Genomic DNA, 13,124 nt, shown 5'->3' with positions numbered 1-13,124 from the left:
GAATGCACAACATTGACACAATACTGTTGGCTTGTTCTTGATATTCTTTTTTGATTTTCTTCCCTACAACTCAATCATTTTAAAGCAAAGCTAAGTTACATTTGTAAGGGCTGTTATAATAATAACAACATTGTTTCTTGCATATCTATTACACTTTTCACAAAATAAAAGCGATATTTCTGAAATTGTGCCACGGTACAATTACGTTTTGCACGTGTTTCCATTGAAAGGTGTATAGGGTACATCGATATGTCTGAAAAACCACCTCATGAGTGCATAACAGCTCAACTTGACATTTACAGGTTAATTAGCACATTTGTTTATACGTGTATATATATATATATATATTTAGCAACCAACCAACCACTTCTCAGCTACATGCTCTAAACTCTTACAGGTATTCACATCAAAACAAGCCACTTGTCTCGAACAGGCGAAGTCCACCCTGAGATCACGGTTTGTCCAGCTGCATGTGGCTAATTTTGAAAGTGCACCTTTGGTAGTATATGTGCGAGTCTGTGTGTTGTTCACTCCAGCCAGCTAGAGTAATGGTGCAGCCCCATCTGGACCTAACACATGGGCCAGACTGCTCGACCTGTCAGGGGATGAATGTGCTCCCGAGACTCTGTGTATGTCTGTGTGTGTGTGTGTGTGTGTGTGTGTGTGTGTGTGTGTGTGTGTGAGTGTGTGCGTGTGCGTGCGCGTGCGCGTGAGTACGTTTGAACAAGAAACACAGGCCCTGAGTGGTCAGCCAGGAGGAGAGGCTGAAAACCTGCACCTGTTACAGCTTCCAAGATAGCCTGGAGAGAGATTGGTGGGGGGAAAAAAAAGAAGTGACACAGCGGAGAGAAAAGGGGTGGTGAGGCAGATAAATAGAGAAAAGGGTGGAGACAGTTGCAGCCAAATGAATTGCAAGAGGGAGACGGAGGAGGTATGTGTTAGCAGAGATGGGTTTGTTTGCCAGTCTGCGTGGTCGCCGCCATCTCTCTGTTGTGTGCTTTGTGGATCACAACAACATGATCAAGGCCTAACTTTATTATGGTGGCAGCTTTTGGCTGTGGTTGAAAAGACTGATCAATTTGGCTTCTCCCTCCGACGTAGCCCTGCCATGCTGCCCATGACTCCGCAAAACATTCAGCTGCTTGGCAGCACAGAAGGGGCTGGCAGGCATGGAAAGAAACCGATTGTAGCGTTGCAAAATAAGGACTGTAGCCCAATGAATGAGCTCATTTTCTGCCCCTTCGCACCATCTCATCTGCACTGGCACAAAGCAACGCAGAAAAAAAAAAAAAGAAAAGAAAAAATGATCACCAGCATCTCTTTGAAATATTCATAAATTCATAGAATAGAGGCCATAAAACAGGAGGAGGACGAAATAATCACGACTGTTCTCCAATTATGATTTAAATGTAAATGTCTCTTCACAGTATAAGTTATCTCCGCACATTTGCGAGTGTGGGCTTATTCCTGCACACGGAGCTGCACAGCTCATAAAACCAGGATGGATAGAGAGTATCCAGCTCATTTCTCATACCAGAAGCAAAGCAGCTGAGAGGAGAAGAAGAAAAAAATAAATAAATAAATAGCCGGGTGGCAACACCAGTTTAATAGATTTTGCAGCCGTTAAAATAAAGCTCCCTGTTAAATGTTGCTTGCACATTAGAGTGATTCACTCTCTATTCCAAAGCCAAACATACGCACTTTATCACCTGCAACAAACACAGGCCGAACTTAGTGTGACAAAGCTCCAGGCTCAAAGATGTGCCCACATTTTCCATCGCTAAAAGGTAATAAAAACTCCTCACACACACACAGACACACACACACTCTCTGACTTACACATTCACACATTCTTTTTCGGCTCCCCTCATCACATCCAACAGCCCCCGCAGGCAGGCTGACAAAATGGAAGTGCTCAGGTGGAATGATTTACCTGTTCAACAGGATGATAGGGTTTTGAGAGGTGCCATTTTTTACTGGAGGTTGACACCATCGCCCAAAAAGTCATAAAGAGACAGGGCGCCATCCGGATAGCGAGCATAGCTCATTTCTACGACTGCATCCAGCTCCGCTTCACAATGTTTTTTCTAACCTTGCGGAATTAAATGCACGTCATAAATACACGGTATAGCGCTACGCGGCTAGCGCTGCCACAGCAGACAGGGATACGTACTATAACTTAATGGTGCCTTTTTTCATTGCTTTACTGTCTAAGAAAGCAGAAAGACGTCCACTTTATCATCATTATCGCGTCACATTACAAGACAGACTCAACGTTCTGAGATCTCTTCTGACAAATTTCAAACCTTGACAATCTGACACGTTCCTGAAGATTTTAAAGATTTATTTTAAGATTTATCTCCACTTTGCAACAAACGGTTGTTAAATAAGACACTGCCATTATCTGGATCAGCATGTAGACACCGTATACTTATTTCATAAGCCCATAAACTCTTAATACAGTTTTGCTAGTTTCACAGTTCAAGGAGTCTTCTAAAGAAATGATTTTAAAATGTACCCCCCCAAGCAATCTCCAACAATTAATACATCCCATGCTTTGGGGTTTAATAAGTTTGCAGCTGGGAGAGCGAGTTAGAATTGTATTCCTTTTATACTGAGGTGGACCTTATTCATGCTGTGAAAATTAAAGCACATAACACTAAAGCACATTTTGAATGGTTGGTATTTAATCACAAAGAAAACACACGTATTTAAAAGAAAAAAAGAAAAACTCGGTTCCGCTCGAATTAAAGCACGAAACTCAAACACACTCGGCATGTGAAGATTGATGTTTTTCAACGCATACAGATGGTTTATCCTCAGCGATACACATGAACATGTTCTGTAGCTTTCATTGAGCTGCAACAACCGATGCAAGAGCTCAGTGTTAGTGTCAGACGTCGGTTTGTATAAAAGACTCAAAGTCCAGTGTAAAGTTTTCATTTTCAAGCAGCTCTCAAACTTGGAAACAACAACAGGATGATTTTTAACTACATTCTTGTTCACTCAGCTGTACTCAACTCTCCTGTCCCTCACTGGGCTGCCACCTCTCCACTTAACCCTCCTCGTGTGATTTCGCTTATCGCCTCTGGGCAGCCTAAAACTCTGTCCTCCGACCCTGCAGTAACTTCACCAGCAGGTGGTGGACTCTTTTCCCAGCTCAAGCCCCAGCTTTCGAAAAGAAAGGAAGACCGAGGGAGGACGACGAAGAGAGAGGAGATCTGGGCACAGTGTTGGTGTCACAGAGCTCTGCTTTAGGAGAGGGCCAGTTGGATCTGCCAGGATAACTTGGCAGTCACTGATTTGTTACATGATTTGGCCTCGATGTCTGCAACAGAGCCTCATTCAAATTCATGCGTTGTTGTTTTTTTTTTTTCATCTTCTTCCCTGCTTAGAGTCAGGTTCAGAGGCTGGTTTATGGTCAGTTCATGAAAGCTTGGGATGAGCAGTCCTTCTTTAGATGTCTGATTACCGTGGACCAATGAGTGCAGTTGATGAAAGGTGTATCCTTCGCAGCAGTGACTACGGCTTAGAGCGTGGGGGGGCTCCTTTATGCCACATTCACTGCGGCAAACATAGCTGTTAAACCCAACACTGCTCAGTGGATGATCTCAAGTCTCTAATATTATTCATTCCCTTTAGCACTTGAAAGTGACAGAACTGGAGAGCAATACTTCAGTAGCACTACTTTATTTTAGATGTGTTGTTTTGTGAGGTTGCAACTTTTAATCACCAAACTCTAACTACTTCATCCTCGAGATCAAGCGAACATTTCTGCAAAATTTGAGACCCTTCTCTTCAGTCTATCTTGTATTGTTTCTATAGACACTTACTGGTAACGTACTGGTTTGGTAGCTCTTTAAGACCTAAACATCTGCTAGGATAAAAACCCCTATTTGAGTTACTGCAACTCACCAATGGACAAAATTCAAAGTGTGGCTGAACACTGGGAAGTTGCGTTTTCTGGGGGGGAAAAAAGCTGCTCTTACAGTAATAATGACACAAGACCAGGGAGACCTAGGAACGGAGAGTTATTTGGAGGAATGTCTTGGCAAAAACCAAGGTCTTCCAGACAGAGGCAGGACTAGTGTTGACCCACACTTGTGAGTTACGGTAATCCAAAAAAAAAAACGTGCTCTTTATGGACACATTTGGTTCTAAAGGGTTAATGAACTTTGACAATTGTTCTTATGTGGTAGTTTGTCCATTTATCAGAATTAGAGCTAGACGATTATTTGATCCTGTGGTTCACAGGAACAGGAGTCCATTTGACTATTCATGGAAACGAAGCAGGTACAACTGTAAACTGTATTTACAACAGCTCTGTTGTTGTATACAGATGAGAAAGTCTATTTTAGTTTGATCATAATGCTTGTTTGGAAAGAGATGTGACAAGAGTAATCTTCCCCGAATTGGGTAGGGACAGGAATATTTTAGTGGCAGTCATTTAATGTACGAGGGAAAAAAAAACCCAAATAGCGTGTTATCGTATTTGCAGTAGAGGCCAGATCAAATGAAATCACCAAGCTTCCGGCTCAAACAGAAAAGATTCGGTTTTATCTTTATAACTCTAATAAACACACATCGAACTCTCCGATTCTCTGATCATCGTTGCCTCGCTTTTACTGTTACTGTTTATTACCATTTCCACTGAGCTACGCACGATTATATCACCAGTCCTTTTACAATTACATTTTACGTTCAGTTTTAGATTATCGCATTTATGTTATTGCAGTTTTATTCTTACTGTTATTGTACTTTTATTGCAATTTTCAGTTTTGTCTCCCCTCACCAAAAAATAAATAAAAACTCACCCCGAAAATACAGCTGCCACCACTACAGTGCATATGTCTCTACTTTAAATCCGCAGCAACACCTCGCTCATCGACACAGTGTCACCCTAAATAGTGTCCGCACACTATTTAGTGAGCATGCGTGTAAACAAGCTGACCGGCCCCTGACACACACACACACACACTCTTTCACGCACCGCAACACACAGAAAATTTTCAACCTCCACTAACCTTCATCTGTGGTCTGACACCTGTTCCCATGGCAACGTTTTCGATGGGGGACCGGCAAGGGTCAGAAAGCCTCCCTCTCCTCTCCGCACAGGTCCTGACATTTGGAGCTCTGTCTTGCTGTGTACCTGCTCATCCCTGAACAACCCTGATTGTATATTTTCTTATTCTATCGATCGTCCTTGCCCTTTCACTTGTTCCGGATCGCGTCCTGTCAGGTCGGCGTGAAGCATGTGCATTTAAAGAAATCCACTAAAAAAAAAAAAAAAAAAAAAAGGAAATGCACATGACCGCATTAACTCATTAAACTGTACGTAATACATCCTTGACACCGGGCTCCAGTTTATGGTACATGACAATCAGAGTTCATTCTGGAGCACGCACTCTGCATATTTTTGCATTTTTCCACAATCGCTCGACCTTGTTTATGATCACCATAAATAAGAATGAGCAATTTCATAACGGCAACTAATTGTACCCATATACCATGAATTCAGGAAATGTCAGCTAAGAGTAATAAATTGAGGGAAGCATTCAGGGATTTAACCAACTGGAACTCAACTTATTGAAATGAGTTAGTGGATTAGCAGAGATGGGCATAATTGTGAAATGAATGCAAGCGCATAATGGGCTTCGGCTTTTTGGACAATGGAGAGCTCCTCGAACACAATCCTTTAATTTAAATGCAACAATGAGACAAGAGCTGGACGCACTGTTTCTTTTTTGCATCATTCTGTAGTTACTTTTTCAATGAAGATTTTCAATTAAAATCATAATTACGAGATTTACTTGTTTAGAGCGTATGGGGTTTTCTTAAAAAAAAAAAACTTTATCTGCTACAAGCTGGTGAGGAGGCTCAGTGTTTAGAAGAAAAGGAGCGGGTGAACTTTCACGTCATGGAAAAACGCAGATGGATAAATTTATTGTGAGGGCTCGCTGCCACAACAGCAGAGTAAATCAATGCCCATCCACCAATGACAATCAGGACAGGAGAGTCGGCTCCATCTCATGCGATATGCAAAGCGGGTGCTATAAATCTGGAGTTGGTTAGGGAGGTGTCAATAATAGTGTCACTTTTTCCTCAACAAGGAAATGGTGTTCCGGCCCCGGCTCACCCGGTTTAATCCCACTCCCAGCGGTACACTGCCGAGGTGATCTGAGTCACACACTTTGTTGGAGACAATGCCAATGGCTGTCAGACAACCACCTGCACATGTGTCTCTGCCTGGGGAAGTGCTGCCAGGCCAAACTCCACTGATTAGGTTATTTCTGAATCTGATTGTCTCTGCACTTCTGCTCTTTAAGGAGGAGTAAGAGGAGGGTAGTTCTGGTACAAAGAGAAAGCGGGAAAGGAGAGGAAACGTCCTCTCCAATCTCCTCTCTTTTTCTTTCCTTGATTAAATATATTCCTTCAAACAAAAGGCCTCCACAAAGCTCGATATGAATAAAATGGCTCTGTACTTTCTATTACTGAACGGGAACCAGAGATGTCAGACAACATACGCCAAACAATGTAAAGACGGCTTATTGAATTTGAGCTCTGCAAATAAGCTTTCTTTTTTTCACTGTGTATTATGACAAAACATCTACTGAAAAAACATGGCCGCTGAATGAGTAGAAAACCTTGTCCTACAATGCATTAGTTTAGAATAACCACGTGGATTATTCAGAAAGAAAAGGTTTGTGATGTGAATATTTATTCCACAGTACACAGTATGTGCAGCAACCAGTCATGATCCCATAGACTAGCACCTTCTCAGTCACAACATATCATCTCTGGTTACAGAGGTCGACTACTCGGAATGTCCAATGTTTTTCTGTCTCCTCTTGTCCAATAGAAAACCCTAGAAAGCTGAACTGGATGTGCACTGAGTGAAAATCAGTACTCAGTTTAGTTGAATCAGGCCAAGGCAGTTTAGGACAACATGAATACATAACAGTTACATTCTTACACTTTACACCGATCAGGCATTACATTATGACCACCTTCCAAATATTGTGTAGGTCTCTCTTGTGCCTCCAAAACAGTTGTGACTTCTCAGAGAATGGACATGGGCTATGTGAGGGTGTCCTGTGGTGTATGGAAACAGGGTGTTGTTAGTGGGAGTCTTTGGGTCCTATGGGTTGAGGGGAGGGGCCTCTGTGGATCGACTACACAGATACTTGATCAGTTCGGGATCTAGCGAGTTTGGAGGCCAGGTCAACACCTTGCTGTTTTTCATGTTTTCTGAGTTGTTCCTAAGCTGTTTTTTTGTTTGTGTGCTTGTGTCAGGCTGCATCCTGCTGGGGAGGGCTGCTGCGATCAAGGAGTGTTATTGCTGTGTGGTGGGGGGGTCTGGTCTGGTCTGGTCTAGGTGGGTGGTACATGTCTAAGTAATATCCACACGAGGTACTAGGTCCAAAATGTTCCCAGCAGAACACTCAACAGGTTTACGTGCACGTGACAAGAACGAATTATTGCCTTAATCCGACTTTAACTGGACAACTTAAGTGCATGTAAACACATTACTCCAACTAAAATCGGAGTCTTCCTTTTCCGATTAAGACACATAAATAATGCAATTGGAAATCGATTTTCTCCGGCATGTATATGCTTAATGGGACTTTAACTGGATAACGCGTGTGCGCATGCGCCACAACTGCTGCGCTGGCGTATGACCCCCAAACAAAAACATCTAAGAAAGCCAGTCACAGAAGAAGAAGGTAAACAGATTGGTAGCAATTTAACTGTACCAGAAGTAGCACACACATTACGTATGTGATTAAAAAAAACTGTACTATTATCCATTATTATTATTCTATTTTCTCCGGTGCATATAAACTGGGACAAGGACCGCATTCAGAAAGTGTGTATGCAAACACACTGACTGTATTGTCACAAGATGGTCAATGTTATTCATTTCTCCTGTTGTGGCTGATTTATGTACATGGTCCATGCTTTTTTATTGTTGTTGCCAAATTTACAGTTCAAAAGATCACAGTTTTGTTCTCTTTGTTGAAGCCCAACAGCATCTCATACGACATCCTCAGTCTGCTGAACATTAGTTCCTCCTCTGTCTCTGCCTCCAATAGATGGAGGATCACATGTCACTATACGTGTTGGTGCTTTGTGATGGTTTTCAAGAGAATGTCACCACAGGCAGACATTTCCAAACGCCATAAATGCCATCTTATAATTTGATCAGTGGGTCACAGGCTCAATCACAATGTTGTCACCTCTCTCAGCAATAGCAAGTGACTTAACAATCTCCTCCAGATTGACACTTTAAATCATGTTCTTGTATGACTGCATTTCAGGTAGAAAAAAAAAATAAAAAATCAATCCGTTTAAAATGGCGAATCAGCACCAAGCTTAAAAACAAATAAATCAAGATCATATTTTCTGCCTATATTGCACAGATTTTATCGATCAAACAATTTATCATAGCAGTAAAGTAATAAGCAGAATAGTCAACGACGTAAATAATTGTTTGCTTCAGCAGATAAATATCCTGCTCGGCTCTCGAGGACCTGCTCAGGCTCAGGTCTGCACAGTTTCACTGCACAGACGTTTAAACTGAACTAAACCCAGGTGAAGAACGAAACATCAGAGCCGACTGGAGGAGACATTACGGTGGGCTTGAATAGAGCGCTTAATAAAAGAGATGTGCAAATTAATGATTCATCATGCCTTGAAGGTTTTCACTGCAACAACTAAGAAACCTGTCAACCCGCTTCAGAGGGCTGTCGTGTAATGTCGTGCTTTCTATCCGGCCCTGCAGTACGTTTTGATTATCTATCACTGCGAAGACTCAGCCGTTTCAATGACATGACTGCCCCCGTCCCCTGATGTCTGCCCAATGAAAACAGAACAGTGTCATCCCCAGAGGAGCTTAATGATCCACACACACACACACACACACAACACCGCATGCAAACACAGCAACACACACACACACACACACAGCAGCAGCAGTTTATTGATCACTGTCAGATCTGTCTATAGACTGGAAACAAGCCTCTAAGCAACACAAAAAAATTAGGACACTGATGATTTGTTAGTTAGCACAGGCCACCACCACCACCACACACACACATTCACCACAGTGTCCCTCTTTTTGGCACACTTGTACACATTCAGAGAGATCGCCAATGCCCTCAAACACACACACACAACCGAAGACACAGTAATTGACTGATATGGAACAGTGAACAAGGAGTTCTTGTCTGTTTTTGAATTACGTTTGGCGCTGGACCATTGTAGATGAGTCTCTGGTGAAAAAAAAAAAAAAAAAATACAGCGTGGGTGTCTGAGAGGGGAAGACAGAGAACAAGGGAAAGAATCAAGCATGGCAACTAGAAACAAGACTCGGGCAGAGAGGAGCGAACCGCGTGAACTTTACAGCTCCCGACCAAGGTCTCCATTGTGCCGCACAAGAGCCACAACGGCAGGACAAAGCCATAAAATATGAACACACAGGCACTGAATGAAGCGATTGGTCTCAGCCGGAGCGGAACCAAACAACTCCAGTTGTCTGGATGAGGCATCTCGAGTTTTTTGGACGGCGGTCGGACGGGCCTGTCTGCCTGTCTGGGCAGAGAACTAATTGTGACGCTGAGTGTGAAGGAAGGCGCCAGAGGAGTGGGAAGGGAGAGAGACGGAGACGCGGAAGGCAAGGAGTTAAAGAATCGACGGGAAAAAAAAGGAAAAGGGTGTGAGGGAAAAAAGGAGGGCAGATGCTGTCTGTGTGACTAACGCCGGGTGTAACAGCCAAATGGCCAACGAGAACAAGAGAATTAGTGTTCGCAGTCACCAGTATTAACAGGTTGTTTCAGGTCCGCGTATGAGCCGAGCATTAAGGCGAAACACGAAGCAATTACCCAAATTGGTCTGACGGGGCTGAACTGCAAGTTATTATATAGGTGTTTGTTGGTTTTTTAATTTGTCTCAGTTGATCTTTTACTACCTACGACTGTTTTAGAGTTTTTATCAGACAGACAGACAGATAGACAGATAGACAGATAGACAGATAGACAGATAGACAGATAGATAGATAGATAGATAGATAGATAGATAGATAGACAGACAGACAGACAGACAGACAGACAGACAGACAGACAGACAGACAGACAGACAGATAGATGTACTCAGGTAAGATGACTAAATATTGCGAAGCAAACCCTCTGCGCTTCGTCTTTTAACTGTGTTTTATTATGTGAGTAAAAGTGCAAGATCAGTAATTCCTTTTTTAATTAAATAATCTACAAGCCAACAGTAAAGTTAGATCAACGCCTGCTCCCTTTTCAAAGTGAAATGAGGTCTGCACTTTCATCACAAAAACCAGAGGTTTAAACTCACTGTCAAGATCACGATGAACATTTGAATGAATGATTTTTTTTTTTTTTTTTTTTTAAGTGCTTCACTTGACTCTGTTGCATCAGCCAGAGCAAATGAAATGCGCCTAAATTGCCCCTTGAAGGGAAAGTAAAAGGCAACACTCGGCGGCAGGTGATTCTACAGAAAGGAGGTTTTGCAGTCGCGAAAACACACCAGGTGCGTGCACACGCTGCTAGATTTAATTTCATTGTCGTTACACAGCCCGAGACCTCTGCACTCTGGTAGTCTCCGTCCTTGGTGATTGCTCCTTTGTGCACTTGCATTGAAAATGATGGTCAGTTCGGGCAAAATCAGTGACCTTTGAATAGGTTTGGAGCGGAGTAGCATGAAGGGTGAAACACAGCGGGGCCAAAAATTGCATATTCCTCTGAGTGCACTTGTCAATAACCAGATTTTTTTGCTTATGCGTGCTCGCCTAAATAACCTGCGCGTACCTCTGAGTGACCTAAACCCACTATAAATAAACCTTATAAGCGAAGGACTGCACGGGAGACAAAGGCAGGAGGCGCCCGAGTTAACAAAAGGTGAATGCAGACTCTCCCATGTTCACTTAATGTGTGATTTCACCCAATTTCAAGCATGACTGGCTCAATAAGATTCCTGCATCCCATTTAAACATTCCTCCAGAAATAACATTTATCCAATTTGTTTCATGGCTTCCTGCTTCCGAGCGCTCGCCTCACACGTGCCGTTGGCAGCCAGCTGCGGTAGTTTGGATTTCAAACCAGGAGCTTTGCTCTGAATAAAGAGAGTATTTGGTCCACTTTGGGAAACATATTTGTGGGCTAATCCAGTGTGACATGGCTTGATAATATAGGGGATGTATAGAGCTAAAATAAATGTTCTACTAATGCTACTACTAATACTCAGTTGTCTGTTGCGATTACTTTGCAGCAGCGTGACAGTTGAAGTGGGGTCTGGTTGCATTCACTGCTTCCTTCAGATTTCTGCTGGTCATTTTCCACTAATGGAAGCAGGTTAATGAACGACCACGGTCGTGTCTTTGGTCCCCATCGGTGCGCTGTTCATCTCCGCCTAAGAATAGAGCTTCACTGCGCCAGCCAAATACCTATTTATTCAGCATTTTCTCTGGCATCGCTTCCCTTCTCTGGTGCTGCTGGATGCAAAACCACTGCTGTTTCCAGGCACGGGGCCTATCTCAGCAGCAGCACGCGGCAAAACACAGAATCCATCCAGCTAACAATAGCACCCCCTCTATCCCGCCGCATTCTCTGCACCACTCATGTCGCTAATTAGAAATGAACCAGGTAATTAACCACCTTGTCCCATTGTCTGACATGGAACATTTCTCTTCCCCACCATGCAGTGTTTTTGTTGTCACCTCACAATGAGAGCATTTTTTTTGTTTTTGTATGGGTCCTTCATTACAACTCCAAAGAGTCGAGATGAGATGAGATGCTTCTCTGCCTTATCGCACAACACAGCTGTCTCTTCCTACACAACTATTTATCTCTGGTTAGTGCGGTTGCACTTAGAGCATAAGCACACACAAATTAATTACTTAGTGCCACTAACTCACCACACATGTTGGGAAAATGCAAAGTTAGCAGGAAAATCGGGAGTCAAAGGAAAACGTCATAATCAAAACTATCTTTCAAAGTTAAGAGGAGAACATAACAGTGAACTTGACAGTAACCTTCTAACATCTGTAAAAATCTGCAGCGCCGCTCACTACTTTTTACTTCACTAAAAGAAAACAGAGCAGGAAAAAAAAAGTTGGATCATGCGTTTAAGGTGACGGATAAAGTCCGCAGTGATGATGAGGACAGTTTTAACGTGGAAAGTCTCAATTTAGAAAGTCAATTTCAGCTTCGAGTTACAGCCTCGTTTTATGCCCGAGGATAATATGGTCTCACTTCACTCTCTAAATCACAATCTGAAGAGCTGCCGTTGGGGAAGATATCCCATTTCACGAGAGTGCAACATTTAAAATTCAATTTAAAGCACATTCGGAGAGCAAGTCATCAACGCACTGTCAAGAGAGAACAGCACAAGTTGTACAGTTGTACTGAACAGGCGCAGGTTTTGTCGTCAACACAAAAAACAACTGCAATTCTGTGAAAAACACTGAAAGATCCTGTGGCTGCAAAGCAAACAGCAAACGTTGCCTCTGAGGAGCAACGCAGTGTTACACTGTTATGGCCGGAAATTGGTTGACATCATCCTGGATGTTCAAATGTTTAGGTTTGAAATTTTGTCATCTCATTGTACGTATTACAAATCTCTTCTTTCCCCGTGACACCAAATATGCACTGCGCATTTGTAACACCTGTAGGAATGATCTCGTCTCAGCTGCACTTCTTTGATTTTTTTTTTATTTCTTTTTTTTCTTTTACATTCTTTTCTCGTGTGGATTTGAAGGTTTAAGGATGACGCAGTGTCGTACATACTGAAAAGTCCCTTTTGGAAAATTCTGCGATAAATGGCTCGACCAAAATGAAAAACCTCCGTTGACAGGGTCAGGGGCAGGAACGCATAAAAGGCGTCTGGAAGACACCTGATGTTTTCATTACAACTGGAAATGCGCGAAAACCTAAATATCGCAATAAAAAACTGGTAATGGTAAAGTATAATATGAATATTGCTTTTATTGTGCAATTAAACTGTAATGGAAACGCAGCTACTGACACAAAACCTTGATTCAAGTTGAGGAGTACCTCTTTTTTTCTTGTATAACTCATTGAGTGATGGCAAATCTACAAACC

General features: G+C 42.5%; 1 protein-coding gene across 3 annotated transcripts in view; it reads right to left on the bottom strand.

Annotated features, from left to right (window-relative positions):
- tnr (tenascin R (restrictin, janusin)) overlaps positions 1-13,124 on the bottom strand; it is a 162,526-nt gene that overhangs the window by 132,526 nt on the left and 16,876 nt on the right. The gene's annotated exons all lie outside the window — the stretch shown is intronic.

Source organism: Mugil cephalus, chromosome 7 (assembly GCF_022458985.1).
Source record: "Mugil cephalus isolate CIBA_MC_2020 chromosome 7, CIBA_Mcephalus_1.1, whole genome shotgun sequence".
Classification (NCBI taxonomy): domain Eukaryota; kingdom Metazoa; phylum Chordata; class Actinopteri; order Mugiliformes; family Mugilidae; genus Mugil; species Mugil cephalus.
Note: the sequence above shows the minus strand (reverse complement) of the source record. Positions and strands in the feature narration are given on the sequence as shown.